Source organism: Triticum aestivum, chromosome 3D, assembly GCF_018294505.1.
Source record: "Triticum aestivum cultivar Chinese Spring chromosome 3D, IWGSC CS RefSeq v2.1, whole genome shotgun sequence".
Classification (NCBI taxonomy): Eukaryota; Viridiplantae; Streptophyta; class Magnoliopsida; order Poales; family Poaceae; genus Triticum; species Triticum aestivum.
In genome coordinates, this window is record NC_057802.1 from 401,725,963 (window position 1) to 401,749,220 (window position 23,258).

The window sequence follows — 23,258 nt, forward strand, 5'->3', positions numbered from 1 at the left end:
AAAGGGAACAACGTATGTTGTTATGCGGTTTGACCGATAAAGATCTTCATAGAATGTGTAGGAACCAATATGAGCATCCAGGTTCCGCTATTGGTTATTGAGCGGAGATGAGTCTCGATCATGTCTACATAGTTCTCGAACCCGTAGGGTCTGCATGCTTAACGTTCGGTGACGATCAGTATTATGAGTTTATGTGTTTTGATGTACCGAAGGTAGTTCGGAGTCCCGGATATGATCACGGACATGACGAGGAGTCTCAAAATTGTCGAGAAGTAAAGATCGACATATTGGAAGCCTATGTTTGGACATCGGAATGGTTCCGGATGAGTTCGGGCATTTACCGGAGTACCGGGAGGTTACCAGAACCCCCCGGGGAGCATATGGGCCTTATTGGGCCTTAGTGGGAGAGAGGAGGAGGCAGCCTAGGAGGGGGCGCCCCCCCAAGCCCAATCCGAATTGGGAAGGGGGCCAACCCCCCTTTCCTTCCTCCCTCTCTCCTCCTTCCTTCCTCTCCTGCTCCTACTTGGAAGGGGGGAATCCTACTCCCGGTAGGAGTAGGACTCCCCTAGGGCACGCCATAGAGAGGGCCGGCCCTCCCCCTCCTCCACTCCTTTATATACGGGGGAAGGGGGCACCCCATAGACACACAAGTTGATCACTAATCTCTTAGCCGTGTGCGGTGCCCCCCTCCACCATAATCCACCTCAGTCATATTGTCATAGTGCTTAGGCGAAGCCTTGCGCCGGTAGCTTCATCATCACCGTCATCACGCTGTCGTGCTGACTAAGCTCTCCCTCAACACTCTGCTGGATCGTGAGTTCATGGGACGTCACTGAGCCGAACGTGTGCAGATCGCGGAGGTGCCGTACGTTCGGTACTAGGATCGGTCGATCGTGAAGACGTACGACTACATCAATTGTGTTGTCATAACGCCGCTTACGGTCTACGAGGGTACGTGGACAACACTCTCCCCTCTCATTGCTATGCATCACCATGATCTTGCATGTGCGTAGGAAAATTTTGAAATTACTAAGTTCCCCAACAGTGGCATCAGAGCCAGGTTTATGCGTAGATGTTATATGCACGAGTAGAACACAAGTGCGTTGTGGGCAATAATAGTCATACTGCTTACCAGCATGTCATACTTTGATTCGGCGGTATTGTTGGGTGAAGCGGCCCGGACCGACATTACACGTACGCTTACGCGAGACTGGTTGTACCGACGTGCTTCGCACATAGGTGGCTGGCGGGTGTCAGTTTCTCCAACTTTAGTTGAATCGAGTGTGGCTACGTCCGGTCCTTGTTGAAGGTTAAAACAACACATACTTGACGAAAAATCGTTGTGGTTTTGATGCGTAGGTAAGAACGGTTCTTGCTCAGCCCGTAGCAGCCACGTAAAACTTGCAACAACAAAGTAGAGGACGTCTAACTTGTTTTTGCAGGGCATGTTGTGATGTGATATGGTCAAGACATGATGCTAAATTTTATTGTATGAGATGATCATGTTTTGTAACAGAGTTATCGGCAACTGGCAGGAGCCATATGGTTGTCGCTTTATTGTATGAAATGCAATCGCCATGTAATTGCTTTACTTTATCACTAAGCGGTAGTGATAGTCATAGAAGCAATAGTTGGCGAGACGACAACGATGCTCCGATGGAGATCAAGGTGTCGCGCCGGTGACGATGGTGATCATGACGGTGCTTTGGAGATGGAGATCAAAGGCACAAGATGATGATGGCCATATCATATCACTTATATTGATTGCATGTGATGTTTATCCTTTATGCATCTTATTTTGCTTAGTTCGACGGTAGCATTATAAGATGATCTCTCACTAAATTTCAAGGTACAAGTGTTCTCCCTGGGTATGCACCATTGAGAAAGTTCGTCATGCCGAGACACCACGTGATGGTCGGGTGTGATAAGCTCTACACTCACATACAACGGGTGCAAGCCAGTTTTGCACACGCAGAATACTCGGGTTAAACTTGACGAGCCTAGCATATGCAGATATGGCCTCGGAACACTGAGACCGAAAGGTCGAGCGTGAATCATATAGTAGATATGATCAACATAGTGATGTTCACCATTGAAAACTACTCCATCTCACGTGATGATCGGACATGGTTTAGTTGATTTGGATCACGTGACCACTTAGATAATTAGAGGGATGTCTATCTAAGTGGGAGTTCTTAAGTAATTTGATTAATTGAACTTTAATTTATCATGAACTTAGTACCTGATAGTATTTTGCATGTCTATGTTGTTGTAGATAGATGGCCCGTGCTGTTGTTCCGTTGAATTTTAATGCGTTCCTAGAGAAAGCTAAGTTGAAAGATGATGGTAGCAACTACACGGACTGGGTCTATAACTTCAGGATTATCCTCATTGCTGCATAGAAGAATTACGTCCTGGAAGCACCGCTAGGTGCCAAACCCGCTGCAGGAGCAACGCCAGATGTTATGAACATCTGGCAGAGCAAAGCTGATGACTACTCGATAGTTCTGTGTGCCATGCTTTACAGCTTAGAACCGGGACTTCAACGACGTTTTGAACGTCATGGAGCATATGAGATGTTCCAGGAGTTGAAGTTAATATTTCAAGCAAATGCCCCGATTGAGAGATATGAAGTCTCCAATAAGTTCTACAGCTGCAAGATGGAGGAGAATAGTTCTGTCAGTGAGCATATACTCAAAATGTCCGGGTATAACAATCACTTGATTCAACTAGGAGTTAATCTTCCTAATGATAGCGTCATTGACAGAATTTTTCAATCACTGCCACCAAGCTACAAGAGCTTCGTGATGACTATGACATGCAAGGGATGGATAAGACAATTCCTGAGCTCTTCGCAATGCTAAAGGCTGCGGAGGTAGAAATCAAGAAGGAGCATCAAGTGTTGATGGTCAACAAGACCACCAGTTTCAAGAAAAGGGTAAAGTGAAGAAGGGGAAATTCAAGAAGAACGGCATGCAAGTTGCTGCTCAAGTGAAGAAGCCCAAGTCTGGACCTAAGCCTGAGACTGAGTGCTTCTACTGCAAAGGGACTGGTCACTGGAAGCGGAACTGCCCCAAGTATTTGGCGGATAAGAAGGATGGCAAGGTGAACAAAGGTATATGTGATATACATGTTATTGATGTGTACCTTGCTAATGCTCGCAGTAGCACCTGGGTAATTGATACTGGTTCTGTTGCTAATATTTGCAACTCGAAACAGGGACTACGGATTAAGCGAAGATTGGCTAAGGATGAGGTGACGATGCGCGTGGGAAATGGTTCCAAAGTCGATGTGATCGCGGTCGGCACGCTACCTCTACATCTACCTTCGGGATTAGTTTTAGACCTGAATAATAATTATTTGGTGCCAGCGTTAAGCACGAACATTATATCTGGATCTTGTTTGATGCGAGACGGTTATTCATTTAAATCAGAGAATAATGGTTGTTCTATTTATACGAGTAATATCTTTTATGGTCATGCACCCTTGAAGAGTGGTCTATTTTTGTTGAATCTCGATAGTAGTGACACACATATTCATAGTATTGAAGCCAAAAGATGCAGAGTTGATAATGATAGTGCAACTTATTTGTGGCACTGCCGTTTGGGTCATATTGGTGTAAAGCGCATGAAGAAACTCCATTCTGATGGACTTTTGGAATCACTTGATTATGAATCACTTGGTACTTGCAAACCATGCCCCATGGGCAAGATGACTAAAACTCCGTTCTCCGGAACAATGGAGCGAGCAACAGATTTGTTGGAAATCATACATACTGATGTATGTGGTCTGATGAATGTTGAGGCTCGCGGCGGGTATCTTTATTTTCTCACCTTCATACATGATTTGAGCAAATATGGGTATATCTACTTGATGAAACATAAGTCTGAAACATTTGAAAAGTTCAAAGAATTTTAGAGTGAAGTGGAAAATCATCGTAACAAGAAAATAAAGTTTCTACGATCTGATCGTGGAGGAGAATATTTGAGTTACGAGGTTGGTCTTCATTTGAAACAATGCGGAATAGTTTCGCAACTCACGCCACCCGGAACACCACAGTGTAATGGTGTGTCCGAACATCGTAATCATACTTTACTAGATATGGTGCGATCTATGATGTCTCTTACTGATTTACCGCTATCGTTTTGGGGTTATGCTTTAGAGACGGCTGCATTCACGTTAAATAGGACACCATCTAAATCCATTGAGACGACGCCTTATCTACTGTGGTTTGGCAAGAAACCAAAGTTGTCGTTTCTTAAAGTTTGGGGCTGTGATGCTTATGTCAAAAAGCTTCAACCTGATAAGCTCGAACCCAAATCGGAGAAATGTGTCTTCATAGGATACCCAAAGGAGACTATTGGGTACACCTTCTATCACAGATCCAAAGGCAAGACATTCGTTGCTAAGAATGGATCCTTTCTAGAGAAGGAGTTTCTCTCGAAAGAAGTGAGTGGGAGGAAAGTAGAACTTGATGAGGTAATTGTACCTGCTCCCTTATTGGAAAGTAGTTCATCACAGAAATCTGTTCCTGTGACTCCTACACCAATTAGTGAGGAAGCTAATGATGATGATCATGTAACTTCAGATCAAGTTACTACCGAACCTCGTAGGTCAACCAGATTAAGATCTGCACCAGAGTGGTACAGTAATCCTGTTCTGGAAGTCATGTTACTTGACCATGACGAACCTACGAACTATGAGGAAGCGATGATGAGCCCAGATTCCGCGAAATGGCTTGAGGCCATGAAATCTGAGATGGGATCCATGTATGAGAACAAAGTGTGGACTTTGGTTGACTTGCCCGATGATCGGCAAGCCATCGAGAATAAATGGATCTTCCAGAAGAAGACTGACGCTGACGGTAATGTTACTGTCTATATAGCTCGACTTGTTGCGAAAGGTTTTCAACAAGTTCAAGGAGTTGCCTACGATGAGACCTTCTCACCCGTAGCGATGCTTAAGTCCATCCGAATCATGTTAGCAATTGCTGCATTTTATGATTATGAAATTTGGCAAATGGATGTAAAGACTGCGTTCCTGAATGGATTTCTGGAAGAAGAGTTGTATATGATGCAACCTGAAGGTTTTATCGATCCAAAGGATGCTAACAAAGTGTGCAAGCTCCAGCGATCCATTTATGGACTGGTGCAAGCATCTCGGAGTTGGAATAAACATTTTGATAGTGTGATCAAAGCATATGGTTTTATACAGACTTTTGGAGAAGCCTGTATTTACAAGAAAGTGAGTGGGAGCTCTGTAGCATTTCTAATATTATATGTGGATGACATATTATTGATTGGAAATGATATAGAATTTCTGGATAGCATAAAAGGATACTTGAACAAGAGTTTTTCAATGAAAGACCTCGGTGAAGCTGCTTATATATTGGGCATCAAGATCTATAGAGATAGATCAAGACGCTTAATTGGACTTTCACAAAGCACATACCTTGATAAAGTTTTGAAGAAGTTCAAAATGGATCAAGCAAAGAAAGGGTTCTTGCCTGTGTTACAAGGTGTGAAGTTGAGTCAGACTCACTGCCCGACCACTGCAGAAGATACAGAGAAAATGAAAGGTGTTCCCTGTGCTTTAGCCATAGGCTCTATCATGTATGCAATGCTGTGTACCAGACCTGATGTGTGCCTTGCTATTAGTTTAGCAGGGAGGTACCAAAGTAATCTAGGAGTGGATCACTGGACAGCGGTCAAGAACATCCTGAAATACCTGAAAAGCACTAAGGATATGTTTCTCGTTTATGGAGGTGACAAAGTGCTCGTCGTAAATGGTTACGTTGATGCAAGCTTTGACACTGATCCGGATGACTCTAAATCACAAACCGGATACGTATTTATATTGAACGGTGGAGCTGTCAGTTGGTGCAGTTCTAAGCAAAGCGTCGTGGCGGGATCTATGTGTGAAGCGAAGTACATAGCTGCTTCGGAAGCAGCAAATGAAGGAGTCTGGATGAAGGAGTTCATATCCGATCTAGGTGTCATACCTAGTGCATCGGGTCCAATGAAAATCTTTTGTGACAATACTGGAGCAATTGCCTTGGCAAAGGAATTTGGATTTCACAAAAGAACCAAGCACATCAAGAGACGCTTCAATTCCATCCGCGATCAAGTCAAGGAGGGAGACATAGAGATTTGCAAGATACATACGGATCTGAATGTTGCAGACCCGTTGACTAAGCCTCTCTCACGAGCAAAACATGATCAACACCAAGACTCCATGGGTGTTAGAATCATTACTGTGTAATCTAGATTATTGACTCTAGTGCAAGTGGGAGACTGAAGGAAATATGCCCTAGAGGCAATAATAAAGTTGTTATTTATATTTCCTTATATCATGATAAATGTTTATTATTCATGCTAGAATTGTATTAACCGGAAACTTAGTACATGTGTGAATACATAGACAAACAGAGTGTCACTAGTATGCCTTTACTTGACTAGCTCGTTGAATCAAAGATGGTTAAGTTTCCTAGCCATAGACACGAGTTGTCATTTGATTAACGGGATCATATCATTAGAGAATAATGTGATTGACTTGACCCATTATGTTAGCTTAGCACTTGATCGTTTAGTATATTGCTATTGCTTTCTTCATGACTTATACATGTTCCTATGACTATGAGATTATGCAACTCCCGAATATCGGAGGAACACTTTGTGTGCTACCAAACGTCACAACGTAACTGGGTGATTATAAAGGTGCTCTACAGGTGTCTCCGATGGTACTTGTTGAGTTGGCATAGATCGAGATTAGGATTTGTCACTCCAATTGCCGGAGAGGTATCTCTGGGCCCTCTCGGTAATGCACATCATTATAAGCCTTGCAAGCAATGTGACTTATGAGTTAGTTGCGGGATGATGCATTACAGAACGAGTAAAGAGACTTGCCGGTAACGAGATTGAACTAGGTATTGAGATACCGACGATCGAATCTTGGGCAAGTAACATACCGATGACAAAGGGAACAACATATATTGTTATGCGGTTTGACCGATAAAGATCTTCGTAGAATGTGTAGGAACCAATATGAGCATCTAGGTTCCTCTATTGGTTATTGACCGGAGATGAGTCTCGGTCATGTCTACATAGTTCTTGAACCCGTAGGGTCCGCATGCTTAACGTTCGGTGACGATCGGTATTATGAGTTTATGTGTTTTGATGTATCGAAGGTAGTTCGGAGTCCCGGATATGATCACGGACATGACGAGGAGTCTCGAAATAGTCGAGACGTAAAGATCGATATATTGGAAGCCTATGTTTGGACATCGGAATGGTTCTGGATGAGTTCGGGCATTTACCGGAGTACCGGGAGGTTACCGGAACCCCTCGGGGAGCATATGGGCCTTATTGGGCCTTAGTGGGAGAGAGGAGGAGGCAGCCTAGGAGGGGGCGTGCCCCCCCAAGCCCAATCCGAATTGGGAAGGGGGTCGGCCCCCTTTCCTTCCTCCCTCTCTCCTCCTTCCTTCCTCTCCTACTCCTACTTGGAAGGGGGGATCCTACTCCCGGTGGGAGTAGGACTCCCCTAGGGCACGCCATAGAGAGGGCCGGCCCTCCCCCTCCTCCACTCCTTTATATACGGGGGAAGGGGGCACCCCATAGACACACAAGTTGATCATTTATCTCTTAGCTGTGTGCGGTGCCCCCCTCCTCCATAATCCACCTCGGTCATATCGTCGTAGTGCTTAGGCCAAGCCCTGCGCCGGTAGCTTCATCATCACCATCATCACGCCGTCGTGCTGACGAAGCTCTCCCTCGACACTCTGCTGGATCGTGAGTTCATGGGACGTCACCGAGCTGAACGTGTGCAGATCGCGGAGGTGCCGTACGTTCGGTACTAGGATCGGTCGATCGTGAAGACGTACGACTACATCAACTGCGTTGTCATAACGCTTCCGCTTACGGTCTACGAGGGTACGTGGACAACACTCTCCCCTCTCATTGCTATGCATAACCATGATCTTGCATGTGTGTATGAAAATTTTGAAATTACTACGTTCCCCAACAAAAAATTCATGACAGAAAATGGGATTTTCGTCCTGGGCGGGCTGGAGACGCACCTGCATGACATTCTTTGGGCCGTCCATGACAAAAAAAATCATGGTAGAAGCAAGGGCGTGGAAAATTTTGGGGAGTTCCCGGTTACGGTGGGTGGTCGGGGCCGAGCGACGCGCGTTTCTCTCGTATACGTACGCGCGTGTGTGCGAGGCGTTGGGCTCTAACTGAACCCGAGCGAGGTGTTTGCTTACTGAACCCGAGCGATTGCACTAGCTACGTTACTAAAACCGAGCGATCGATCCCTGGCTGGTAACTGAACCCGAGCGCTTCCTTCGCTACTACTGCTAACTGAAGCTGAGCGATCGATCGCTGCTACTGCTGCTGCTTACTAAAGCCGATCGAACCTGCTGCCTCTTGATGAACAGTGAACGTGGGGTTTGGTTGAACGAGTCAAGACATACGTGGTTTGGGGTTGGATGAACAATTCCCGGTGGGGGCTGGATGAACAGGACCCCGTGGTACTATATATAGGTCGTTGCTGCTGGATGAACAGGACCCCGAGAGGAGGCCGCCACAACCGAGCTGGTTGGGGTGGATGAACAGGACCCCGTGGAGGGCTGGTTGAACAGTAGCCGGTAGAGGGCTGGATGAACAGTAGCCCGTGGATGAACAGTAGCTGGTGGAGGCAGGAGGAAGATGCGGTGGATGAACAATGCAGGTGGAGGCTGAAGCAAGTCAACGGTGGGTGAACAATAGCCCGTGGAGTCCCGTTTTGCGGTATGCCACACCCGTCCGATGAACAGGACCCTTGTTTCGACCGTAGCGCTCCAACACAAGTCTGTTTCCTCCGTTTTGCGGTACGCCACACCCCTCCCGATGAACAGGACCCCCGTTTCGACCGTAGCACTCCAACACAAGTCCGTTTCCTCCGTTTTGCGGTACGCCACACCCCTCCCGATGAATAGGACCCCCGTTTCGACCGTAGCCGGTTGAACAGAAGGCCGTTTCCTCCGTACTGCGGTACGCCAGACCCCGTTTTGGCTATTTCGTCCAAGCCGGTTGGCTCCCGTTGAACAGGATGCATTCCGATCCAGTCTGTTGCCTCCCGATGAACAGTACGCTGTTTCTTTGTTCCGACCCAGCTGGTTGACTGCCCGATGAACAGGACGCCATTGCTGCCGTCCCTTGCCTCTCCATGTACATGAGCCCTGGCCGTACGTATGCGTGAGTAGTCGTTCGAAACCCCGCCCGTATGTACGTACGTGGCCGTATTTTTTGGCATGTGGCTGTATGTACGTGTACTGAAGGAAATATGCCCTAGAGGCAATAATAAAGATGTTATTTATATTTCCTTATATCATGATAAATGATAATTATTAATGCTAGAATTGTATTAACCGGAAACTTGATACATGTGTGAATACATAGACAAAACAAAGTGTCCCTAGTACGCCTCTACTTGACTAGCTCGTTAATCAAAGATGGTTAAGTTTCCTGACCATAGACATTTGATGAATGGGATCACATCATTAGGAGAATGATGTGATGGACAAGACCCATCTGTTAGCTTAGCATGTTGATCGTTTAGTTTTATTTCTATTGCTTTCTTCATGACTTATACATATTCCTCTGACTATGAGATTATGCAACTCCCGAATACCGGAGGAACACTTAGTGTGCTATCAAAACTTCACAACGTAACTGGGTGATTATCAAGATGCTCTACAGGTGTCTCCGAAGGTGTTTGTTGGGTTGGCATAGATCGAGATTAGGATTTTTCACTCCGAGTATCGGAGAGGTATCTCTGGGCCCACTCGGTGATGCACATCATGGTAAGCCTTGCAAGCAATGTGACTAAAGAGTTAGTTGCGGGATGATGCATTAAGGAACGAGTAAAGAGACTTGCTAGTAACGAGATTGAACTAGGTATGATGATACCGACTATCGAATCTCGGGCAAGTAACATACCGATGACAAAGGGAATGACGTATGTTGTTGTGCAGTTTGACCGATAAAGATCTTCATAGAATATGTAGGAGCCAATATGAGCATGCAGGTTCCACTATTGGTTATTGACTGGAGATGTGTCTCGGTCATGTCTACATAGTTCTCGAACCGCGGGGTCCGCATGCTTAACGTTCGATGATGATTTGTATTATGAGTTATGTGATTTGACGACCAAAGTTTGTTCGGAGTCCCGGATGAGTTCACGGACATGACGAGGAGTCTCGAAATGGTCGAGAGGTAAATAATGATATATTGTAAGGTTATATTCGGACACCGGAATGGTTCCGGAGTGATTCGGGTATTTTTCGGAGTACCGGGAGGTTACCGGAACCCCCCAGGGAAGTATTGGGCCTTAGTGGGCTTTAGTGGAGAAGAGGAGGCAGGCCAACGGGAGATGGCGCCCCCCATGGAGTCTGAATTGGACTAGGGCAGGGGGCGGCGCCCCCCTTGCCCTTTCCTACTCCCTCTCTCTTTCCTTCTTTCCCTCTCTCCTACTCCAGAAAGGAAAAGGGAATCCTACTAGGACTTGGGAGTCCTAGTAGGACTCCCCACACTTGGCGCGCCCCTAGGGGGCTGGCCTCTCTCCCTCCCTCCTTTATATACGGAGGCGGGGGGGGGCACCCCAAAGCACAATAAACAATCTCTTAGCCGTTTGCGGTGCCCCCCTCCATAGTTTAACACCTCGGTCATATCGTCGTAGTGCTTAGGGGAAGCCCTGCGCCGGTAACTTCATCATCACCGTCGCCACGCCGTCGTGCTGACAAAACTCTCCCTCATCCTCAACTGTATCAAGAGCTCCAGGGACGTCATGGTGCTGAACGTGTGCTGAACACGGAGGTGCCGTACGTTCGGTACTTGGATCGGTTGGATCGTGAAGACGTTCGACTACGTCAACCGCGTTACTAAACGCTTCCGCTTTCGGTCTACAAGGGTACGTGGACATACTCTCCCGTCTTATTGCTATGCTTCTCCTAGAAAGATCTTGCGTGATCGTAGGATGTTTTTTGAATTACTACGTTCCCAACAGTGGCATCCGAGCCAGGTCTAGGCGTAGATGTTATATGCACGAGTAGAACACAAAGAGTTGTGGGCGATAATAGTCATACTGCTTACCACCAATGTCTTACTTTGATTCGGCGGTATTGTTGGATGAAGCGGCCCGGACCGACGTTACATGACCGCGTTCATGAGACTAGTTCTACCGACGTGCTTCGCACATAGGTGGCTGGCGGGTGTCTGTTTCTCCAACTTTAGTTGAATCGAGTTTGACTACGACCGGTCCTTGTTGAAGGTTAAACAACACACTTGACGAAAAATCGTTGTGGTTTTGATGCGTAGGTAAGAACGGTTCTTGCTAGAAGCCCGTAGCAGCCATGTAAAACTTGCAACAACAAAGTAGAGGACGTCTAACTTGTTTTTGCAGGGCATGTTGTGATGTGATATGGTCAAGACATGATGAGATATAAATTGTTGTATGAGATCATGTTTTGTAAAAGTTATCGGCAACTGGCAGGAGCCTTATGGTTGTCGCTTTATTGTATGAAATGCAATCACCATGTAATTGCTTTACTTTATCACTAAGCGGTAGCGATAGTCGTAGTAACAATAGTTGGCGAGACGACCATGATGCTACGATGGAGATCAAGGTGTCAAGCCGGTGACGATGGAGATCATGACGGTGCTTTGGAGATGGAGATCAAAGGCACAAGATGATGATGTCCATATCATGTCACATATTTTGATTGCATGTGATGTTTATCCTTTATGCATCTTATTTTGCTTAGTATGGAGGTAGCATTATAAGATGATCCCTCACTAAATTTCAAGGTATAAGTGTTCTCCCTGAGGATGCACCGTTGCTACAGTTCGTTGTGCCGAGACACCACGTGATGATCGGGTGTGATAAGCTCTATGTTCACATACAATGGGTGCAAGCCAGTTTTGCACATGCAGAATACTCGGGTTAAACTTGATGAGCCTAGCATATGCAGATATGGCATCGAAACACTGAGACCGAAAGGTAGAATGTGAATCATATAGTAGATATGATCAACATAGAGATGTTCACCATTGAAAACTACTCCATCTCACGTGATGATCGGACATGGTTTAGTTGATATGGATCACGTGATCATTTAGATGACCAGAGGGATGCCTATCTAAGTGGGAGTTCTTAAGTAATATGATTAACTGAACTTTAATTTATCATGAACTTAGTCCTGATAGTATTTGCATATCTATGTTGTAGATCAATAGCTTGCGATGTAGCTCCCCGCTTATTTTTGATATGTTCCTAGAGAAAAATAAGTTGAAAGATGATAGTAGCATTGATGCGGACTGGGTCCGTGATCTGAGGATTATCCTCATTGCTGCACAGAAGAATTATGCCCTTGATGCACCGCTAGTTGACGGACCTATTGCAGGAGCAGATGCAGACGTTATGAACGTTTGGCAAGCTCGGTATGATGACTACTTGATAGTTTAGTGCCCCATGCTTTACGGCTTAGAACTGGGACTTCAAAAACGTTTTGAACGCCACGAAGCATATAAGATGTTCCAAGAGCTGAAATTGGCATTTCAGACTCATGCCCGTGTCGAGTGGTATGAGACCTCTGACAAGTACTTTCCCTACAAGATGGAGGAGAATAGCTCAGCTAGTGAGCATGTGCTCAGAACGTCTGAGTACTACAATCACTTGAACCAAGTGGGAGTTAATCTTCCAGATAAGATAGTGATTGACAGAATTCTCTAGTCACTATCACCAAGTTACTAGAACTTCATGATGAACTATAATATGCAAGGTATAACGGAAATGATTCCCAAGCTCTTCGCGATGCTTAAATCGGCGAAGGTAGAAATCAAGAAATAGCATCAAGTGTTGATGGTTGACAAAACCACTAGTTTCAAGTAATAGGGCAAGGGAAAGAAAGGGAACTTCAAGAAGAATGACAAGCAAGTTGCCACTCCCGTGAACAAGCCCAAAGCTAAACCTGAGCCTGAAACTGGGTGCTTCTACTGCAAAAGGAATGGTCACTGGAAGCGGAACTACCCCGAAATACTTGGCGGATAAGAAGGATGGCAAAGTGAACAAAAGTATATTTGATATACATATTATTGATGTGTACTTTACTAGTGTTCATAGTAACCCTAGGGTATTTGATACCGGTTCAGTTGTTATGATTAGTAACTCGAAACAGGAGTTGCAAAATGAACAGAGACTAGTTAAGGGCAAGGTGACGATGTGTGTGGAAATGATTCCAAGGTTGATAAGATCACCATCGCACACTCCTTTTACCTTCGGGATTAGTGTTGAACCTAAAATAAATGTTATTTGGTGTTTGCGTTGAGCATGAATATGATTTGATCATGTTTATTGCAGTACGGTTATTCATTTAAGTTAAAGAATAATTGTTGTTCTGTTTACATGAATAAAACCTTCTATGGTCATACACTTAATATAAATGGTTTATTGAATCTCGATCGTAGTGATACACATATTCATAATATTGATGCCAATAGATACAAAGTTGATAATGATAGTGCAACATACTTGTGGCACTGCCGTTTAGGTCATATTGGTGTAAAGCGCATGAAGAAACTCCATGCGGATGGACTTTTGGAATCACTTGATTATGAATCATTTGATGCCTGCGAACCATGCCTCATGGGCAAGATGACTAAGACTCCGTTCTTCGGAACAATGTAGCGAGCCACTGACTTATTGGAAATAACACATGCCGATGTATGCGGTCCGATGAGTGTTGAGGCTCACGGCGGGTATTGTTATTTTCTGACCTTCATAGATGATTTGATCAGATATGGGTATATCCACTTGATCAAACACAAGTCTGAAGCATTTGAAAAGTTCAAAGAATTTCAGAGTGAAGTAGAGTGTAGCGACCCGACCCGAATGGATCGAAGTCTCTGTGCTTAAGTGTCATCCCTGGATCGGTATGCTGACACACACAATACTCGAGGATTTATAACAGAGGTAAATCACATGTAAAAAGTAACGTAAATACTATTACCTCAATCCATAGCGGAAGTAACAACAAAGTTGTGGAGTTCCCAACAACGCCAATGGCAAAGTTGAGTGTAGACATCGTAACCCTAACGTATCACTTACTCGTCGTAAGATTCCTGCAACATGAGACATTGTAGCCATGTAGGTCAGTACATTGAATGTACTGGCAATTTCACACCATAGGATAAAAATGAAGATATCTATCTCTATATGCATATTTGGCTGGTGGAGGCTCTAAGTTTAATATTTGCATAAAGCTAATTTTCCCTACAACAAAGGAATGCATTTTTTTATTTTACTACCAAGTTTATACCATTATTGAGAAGGTTTCCCCAACTCAACCCCAAAATCACGAAATCATTAATAACCCAACAATTTTATTAAATAGAGTGATGAGATCAACCAATAATTCAAATACCAGATGCTCAAAGATGTCCATAACCGGGGACATGGCTAATCATGATTAGTTTGTACACTCTACACAGGTTTGCGCACTTTTCCCCACAACACTCAATCTCCTCCGTTGAATTTCTCGCACTGCCTGATGTTTGAGAACCGGATGATCAAGACATAGTCTTTCCGAAGAGGTCCCCTTAACCGATAGATAGGCCGGTACACCTACAATTCCCCTACATCTGCTAGCCTATCATGGAAAGGTTTCCCACAACTTACTCAACTATGCCAGAGCCCATAATGGATTGTGGCTGCACACGGAAGTTTCTAGCATGAATAATCTGATGATCCCTTTGAGCCTAGGTGGCATTCCATAGGATAATCACACGGGTACTCCAGGATATCCTAGGACAACACTGGATTCTCCAGGTGCCCGCGACCAATCCACCCAGATGTGTATTAAAGTAGCCACCTTAAGTAGGAGCCAATATGAGCATCTAGCTTCTGCTATTGGTTATTGACCGGAGATGTGTCTCGGTCATGTCTACATAGTTCTCGAACCCGTAGGGTCTGCACGCTTAATGTTCGATGACGATTTGTATTATAAGTTATGTGATTTGATGACAGAAGTTTTTTCGGAGTCCCGGATGAGATCACGGACATGACGAGGAGTCTCGAATTTGGTCGAGAGGTAAAGATTGATATATTGGAAGGTTATATTCGGACACCGGAATGGTTCCGGAGTGATTCGGGTATTTTTCGGAGTACCGGGTGGTTACCGGAACCCCCCCGGGGAAGTATTGGGCCTTAATGGGCTTTAGTGGAGAAGAGGAGGCAGGCCAAGGGGAGATGGCGCGCCCCGCATGGAGTCCGAATTGGACTAGGGGAGGGGGTGCCCCCTTGCCCTTCCCTACTCCCTCTCTCTTTCCCTCTTTCCCTCTCTCCTACTCCAGAAAGGAAAGGGGAATCCTACTAGGACTTGGGAGTCCTAGTAGGACTCCCCACACTTGGCGCGCCCCTAGGGGGCCGGCCTCTCTCCCTCCCTCCTTTATATACGGAGGGGGGCACCCCAAAGCACAATATACAATCTCTTAGCCGTGTGAGGTGCCCCCTCCACAGTTTAACACCTCGGTCATATCGTCGTAGTGCTTAGGCGAAGCCCTGCGCCGGTAACTTCATCATCACCGTCGCCACGCTGTCGTGCTGACAAAACTCTCCCTCGTCCTCAACTGGATCAAGAGCTCAAGGGACGTCATCGTGTTGAACGTGTGCTGAACATGGAGGTGCCGTACGTTCGGTACTTGGATCGGTTGGATCGTGAAGAAGTTCGACTACATCAACTGCGTTACTAAACGCTTCCGCTTTCGGTCTACGAGGGTACGTGGACACACTCTCTCGTCTCACTGCTATGCTTCTCCTAGTTAGATCTTGCGTGATCGTAGGAATTTTTTTGAATTACTACGTTCCCAACATGTACACGGTTTAGAAGGGACTGCCTGAACTGCTACGTCAGGGGCTCTACTACTACACGTACCACTGCTTGCTCGGCCACGGTTCATCGTTGTAGAGAGACTGATCGACCAGTATGTACATACACGTTCGCGACAACGCTACGTACACTTCGACCGGGTGGGTCCTAGCTATCAAGGAGGATAAGGATGCACTTCCTTGCGTGCGAAGATATGGTTGGTGGGTCCCGGCTATCAGGGGTAGGAATCATTTTTATTTTGCGAGTAATAAGGAGGCACTTCCTTGTGTTCGAAGATATAGCTGGTGGATCTAGCTGTCAGCCTCACAGCCTAAAGTCCACTTCTGATGGTTGTCGTTCGTTGGCCTCGTTGACCACGAGGCACCGAGAGCATCAAGGCGGTGGACAACGACGAGGGCTAGGAAGGGAACGACGAGGAGCCAGAGAAGACAAGCGGGTGGATGCCCACGCGGAGGGGAGTACGAGGGTTCACTGGTTCGGCTGCGGCGTAAGGCTGCCGTCGCTGGAGAATAACAGGGGGTGTGGGTGAGTAGAGGGAAGGCTTGGCCAGCCGTAGCATGGTCGGTCCGTGAGGCCTGCGCGGCAGCACAGCCGGCCACGTGAGGCCTGGTTTGGGTGGCTGGAGCAAGAAGACCAGAGGTTGAAGATGCAACACGACCGTTGATTTAACATCCAATGGTCGGTGCAGCTAGAATCGTTGACAAAGCCCGTACGCGCCAACTTAGTTGGCCCACAAGTCTGCCTCCAAATCTGGTGGGTCCCAGCTAGCAGGGGGAATCATTTTTTATCGTAATAAGGTGGCACTTCCTTGCGTGCGAAATATGTTTGATATGTCCATTTTGCATCATGCTTTTATATCGATATTTATTACATTATGGGCTGTTATTACACATTATAGCACAATACTTATGCCTTTTCTCTCTTATTTTACAAGGTTTACATGAAGAGGGAGAATGCCGGCAGACGGAATTCTGGGCTGGAAAAGGAGCAAATATTATAGACCTATTCTGCACAACTTCAAAAGTCCTGAAACTTTACGGAGAGTCATTTTGGAATTAATAAAAAATATTGGGCGAAGAAAGCACCAGAGGGGACCCACCAGGCATCTACAAGGGTGTGGGTTCCCTACCCCCTGGGCGCGCCCCCCTGCCTTGTGGCCCACCTGGAAGGCCCGGGCATCTACAATGGTGTGTTTTGACCTGGAAAAAAATCAGAAGGAAGCTTTCGGGATGAAGCGCCGCCATCTCGAGGCGAAACTTGGACAAAACCAATCTAGGGCTCCGACGGAGCTGTTCTGCTGGGGAACTTCCCTCCGGAGGGGGAAATCGAAGCCATCGTCATCACCAATGATCCTCTCATCGAGAGGGGGTCAATCTCCATCAACATCTTCACCAGAACCATCTCCTCTCAAACCCTAGTTCATCTCTTGTATCCGATCTTTGTCTCAAAACCTCAGATTGGTACCTGTGGGTTGCTAGTAGTGTTGATTACTCCTTGTAGTTGATGCTAGTTGGTTTATTCGATGGAAGATCATATGTTCAGATCCTTAATGATAATTAATACTCCTCTGATTATGAACATGAATATGCTTTGTGAGTAGTTACATTTGTTCCTGAGGACATGGGAGAAGTCTTGTTATAGGTAATCATGTGAATTTGGTATTCGTTCGATATTTTGATGAGATTTATGTTGTCTTTCCTCTAGTGGTGTTATGTGAACTTAGACTAAATGAAACTTCACCATTGTTTGGGCCTAGGGGAAGGCATTGGGAAGTAATAAGTAGATGATGGGTTGCTAGAGTGACAGAAGCTTAAACCCTAGTTTATGCGTTGCTTCGTAAGGGGCTGATTTGGATCCATATGTTTCATGCTATGGTTAGATTTATCTTAATTCTTCTTTCATAGTTGCAGATGCTTGCGAGAGGGGTTAATCATAAGTGGGAGGCTTGTCCAAGGAAGGGCAGCACCCAAGCAACGGTCAACCCTGATGTCGCTTGAAGCTACGTCGGTATTTCCCCAAAGAGGAAGGGATGATGCAGCACAGCGGCGGTAGGTATTTCGCTCAGCGAAGAAACCAAGGTTATCGAACCAGTAGGAGAACCAAGCAACACAACGTAAACAACCCCTGCACACAGATAACAAATCCTCGCAACCCGATGTGTTAAAGGGGTTGTCAATTCCTTCCGGGTACGGCGCCTCAAAATAGGAAAACGGACGTGAGATAAAATTGTAGTAGATTGATAGATCGAACGCCAAACAAAATAAATAAGAATAAATTGCAGCAATGTATTTTTGTATTTTTAGTTTAATAGATCTGAAAATAAATGCAAAGGAAAAGTAGACTGCAAAGGCAAATATATGAGAAAGAGACCCGGGGGCCGTAGGTTTCACTAGTGGCTTCTCTCGAGAAAATAGCAAACGGTGGGTAAACAAATTACTGTTGGGCAATAGGTAGAACTTCAAATAATCATGACGATATCCAGGCAATGATCATTATATAGGCATCACGTCCAAGATTAGTAGACCGACTCCTGCCTACATCTACTACTATTACTCCACACATCGACTACTATCCAGCATGCATCTAGTGTATTAAGTTCATGGAGAAACGGAGTAATGCAGTAAGAACGATGACATGATGTAGACAAGATCTATCTATGTAGAGATAGACCCCATCGTTTTATCCTTAGTAGCAACGATACATACGTGTCGGTTCCCCTTCTGTCACTGGGATCAAGCACCGTAAGATCGAATCCACTACAAAGCACCTCTTCCCATTGCAAGATAAATAGATCAAGTTGGCCAAACAAAACCCAAATACCGGAGAAGAAATATGAGGCTATAAGCAATCATGCATATAAGAGATCAAAGAAACTCAAATAACTTTCATGGATATAAAAAGATAAATCTGATCATAAACTCAAAGTTCATCGATCCCAACAAACACACCGCAAAAGAGTTACATCATATGGATCTCCGAGAGACCATTGTATTGAGGATTCAGTGAGAGAAAGAGAGAGAGAGGAAGACATCTAGCTACTAACTACGGACCCGAAGGTTTACAAGAACTACTCACGCATCATCGGAGAGGCACCAATGGAGGTGGTGAACCACATCCGAGATGGTGTCTAGATTGGATCTGGTGGTTCTGGACTCTGCGGCGGCTGGATCAATATTTCGTCGACTCCCTAGGGTTTTGAGAATATTGGGGTATTGATAGAGCAAAGAGGCGGTCCGGGGGGCACCCGAGGTGGGCACAACCCACCAGGGCGCGCCTGGGCCTCCTGGCGCGCCCTGGTGGGTTGTGCTCTCCTCGGAGCACCCCCAGGCGCAGCCAGGGCCCATTATGTTCCTTCTGGTCCAAAAAAAAATCTCCGTGAAGTTTCGTTGCGTTTGGACTCCGTCTGATATTGATTTCCTGCGATGTAAAAAACATGCAGAAAATAGCAACTTGCACTTTGCACTATGTCAATAGGTTAGTACCAAAAAATGATATAAAATGATTATAAAACATCCAAGATTGATAATATAACAGCATGGAACAATAAAAAAATTATAGATATGTTGGAGACGTATCAGCATCCCCAAGCTTAACTCCTACTCGTCCTCGAGTAGGTAAGTGATAAAAACAGAATTTTTGATGTGGAATGCTGCCTAACATGTCATATGGTATTCTTTTCTTTATAGCATGGACATTTGGACTTTTATGTGATTCAAAGCAATAGTCTAGTTTTGACATGATAATTCAAATACTCAAGCATATCAACAAGCAACCATGTCTTTCAAAATATCAACCCTAAAATAAGTTATCCCTAGCCCATCATGCTCAACCATTGGTCCATTCATGAAACACACTCGCATATTAGCTACACCCAATACTCAAGTACGATCATATTGCCTCCTAGTTGGTGCTTTTGTAAGAGAAGATGGAGACTCAAATTCAAAATAAAAATTGCATAAAGTAAAAGAAAGGCCCTTCGCAGAGGGAAGTAGGGATTTGTAGAGGTGCCAGAGCTCAAAGCGAAAAAAACTTAGAGATAAAAACATTTTGGGAGGTGTATCCATCCCACCAACAAAAACGACTTAGAGTTCCCAACACTTTCCGTGCTAGATATATCATAAGCGGTCCCCGAACAGAAAATAAAGTTTATTCCTTTTTCCACCACACTTTCACTTTCCATGGCTAACCGTATCCACGGTTGCCTTCCATAGCAACACTTTCCAAGGAATTTATTATTTGACAACATAAAGTAAATTCATTTTTCTTTTTGGGACCGGGCATCCCTAATACCTTTGCCTTACTCTCGTGCAATGACAAGTGAATAAACACTCATCGTGAGAATAACACATCTAGCATGGAAAATATTAGCCACCCCTCACCGCTCTGCGACCGAAACGAACACACAAAAAGAGAAGTTTATTTTGAAAATTAGAGATGGCACATACAAATTTGCTTAGAACGGCAAAATAATACCGCATATAGGTAGGTATAGTGGACTCATATGGCAAAATTAGTTTAAAGGATTTTGGATGCACAAGTAGAGATCATACTTAGTGCAAAAATGAAGTCTAGCAAAAGATTGAGAAGCGACAACCAAGAATCGGATAATCTCTTAAGTAAGCATTAAGCATAATTAACACCGAATGATGCACCACAAGTAGGATATAATTTCATTGCATGACTATTGACTTTCTTGCTTGCATAGGGAATCACAAACCTTAACACCAATATTTCTTACTAAAGCATAATTACTCATCAACATAACTCACATATCACATCATCATATCTCAAAACTATTACTAAGAATCAAGTTTATTTTGTCGAATGATCTTCATGAAAGTTTTTATTATATCCTTCTTGGATATCTATCACTTTGGGACTAATTTTCATGTGTTGCTTTTCATAAGCTCAAACAAATATAGGTGAAGATCATGAGCATTTTTTTTTCTTTCTCTCAAAATAATTTAAGTGAAGCAAGAGAGAACTTCTTGAAAATTTTACTAAATCTCAAATAAATCTAAGTGAAGCAAGAGAGAATTTCTTCAAAAATACTAAGCACACCGTGCTCAAAAAGATATAAGTGAAGCACTAGAGCAAGTCCATAGCTCATAAAAAATTTAAGTGAAGCATAGAGAGCAATTCTAACAAGTCATGACATAATTTTGGCTCTCTAAAATAGGTGTGTCCAGCAAGGGATCAAGACTTAAAACACAAAATAAAACAAGCAAAGACTCATGTCATACAAGACGCTCCAAGCAAAACACATAGTATGTGACGAATAAAAATATAGATTCGAGTAAAATACTGATGATCGTTAGAAGAAAGAGGGGATGCCACTCGGGGGCATCCCCAAGCTTAGTTGTTTGCTCATTTTTGGATAATAGCTTGGGATGCGGGGGCATCCCCAAGCTTAGGCTCTTCTATCCTTATTCCTTCATCCATCGTAAGATAACCCAAAACTTGAAAACTCCAATCACACAAAACTCAACAAAACCTTCGTGAGATCCGTTAGTATAATAAAGCAAACTACTACTATAACTAATGTATCAAACCAATTCATGTTTTGTTTTTGCATTATATCGTCGACTCCCCTAGGGTTTTGGGAATATTGGGGTATTTATAGAGCAAAGAGGCGGTCCGGGGGCACCCGAGGTGGGCACAACCCACCAGGGCGCACCTGGGCCTCCTGGCGCGCCCTGGTGGGTTGTGCTCTCCTCAGAGCACCCCCAGGCACAGCCAGGGCCCATTATGTGTCTTTTGGTCCAAAAAAATCTCCGTGAAGTTTCGTTGCATTTGGACTCCGTCTGATATTGATTTCCCGCGATGTAAAAAACATGCAGAAAACAACAACTGGCACTTGGCACTATGTCAATAGGTTAGTACCAAAAAAATGATATAAAATGACTATAAAATGATTATAAAACATCCAAGATTGATAATATAACAGCATGGAACTGATAGGTGGGAACCCGATGAACGAGTTCACGCCCGAGGGTGGCCCGATATTCACGTCGTAGGATCGAATCGGGAGGGATAACTAGCTGCAAGCAGCCGGGATAACTAGCTTTATATCTGCTAAGGTTGGATGCAACCCGTACGTTGGGGATGGCTGACCGAAGCTACAAGAACTCCAACCCGCTATACGAACAATCGCAGAACTACAAACCGGGACTAATCCACACAAAACGGCCGGAACCGTAGAGCACGAACTAGGGGGAACGAGAGGCTCCTTCTCGCGAATCCGAATGAACTCACAAGAGCAAAGGTAGCAAGGTCTCTCGGATCTCTCTAGCAGTCTTGCTGCATAAGCTTGTAGCTGAATGGTTTGACAAAAGGTTTTCTAGAGGATGGGGGAGATGGGGTTTTATAGCAGGGACAACCCCCCTTAGCTAGGTGTGAAATTGGTTTCAAAAGTAAGCAGGTTTGCATGGCTTTCTTGGGTGAATAAGCAGTCAACTTTGGGAGTTGTTGCAGAGCTCCTCGGAAATTCACGAAGTCTTGACAGCCTGGACACCTTCCACGAGAATGACTAGAACTTTTGACTCACAACTCCAAATGATGTGAGGGTTTTTGCATTGGAAAGATAATTTGATTTAGCTTCTGTTGATGTACCCCTATGGCCCCGTCTCTCCACCATATGGGTGTGCCACCATGAAACATCAGAGGTAAAAACTGACAGCATCAGCTTCACTAGAAACTTGTTTTCTTCAAACTCGTTCCTCCAGACCGGTTGCTTGAAGAGCTCATAGGTTGTTGGATTTTTTCCATGTGATACCTAAGTTCAACCAACAACAATGGAGATGAAAGTGCAGCCATGTATTCAAGATTATAGTATGAACTTAAGTTAGCGTTCACCTGGGCATGTGTTTGCTTGATTCGGCTTAATAATTCTTTCCAACTAAATTGTGCACATTTCTGAAATGTCATGTATGATGTACCCATGTGCTCATCATCCTCCCTCCCTTGATAAAGATTCGTCCTCGACTCTCTTTGATCTGCAAAAGAAAAGTAGAAGGGAAGTAGATAATATCCATGCAAAGAAATGATGCAATCCTCATTTGTAGCTTTCACCTTTGAATTGTGTTGCATCCCATCATGTACTTGTTTGTCACAACTCAGAGTTTGTTCAGGGATGATTTGTGTTGTTTCAATTATCAACATGTCCTCATCATCCCCCCTCTCTTGAAAAGGAGTCGTCCTCGACTCTACCTGGTCATCACACTAAAGAGAGTATGGCAATACCAAATCATAATGCAAAGGTTTCATGATATGAAGAATTTTAGTTTTCAACTTTGCTATCTTATGGACGATGACAACATGATGTTTTGTTCGA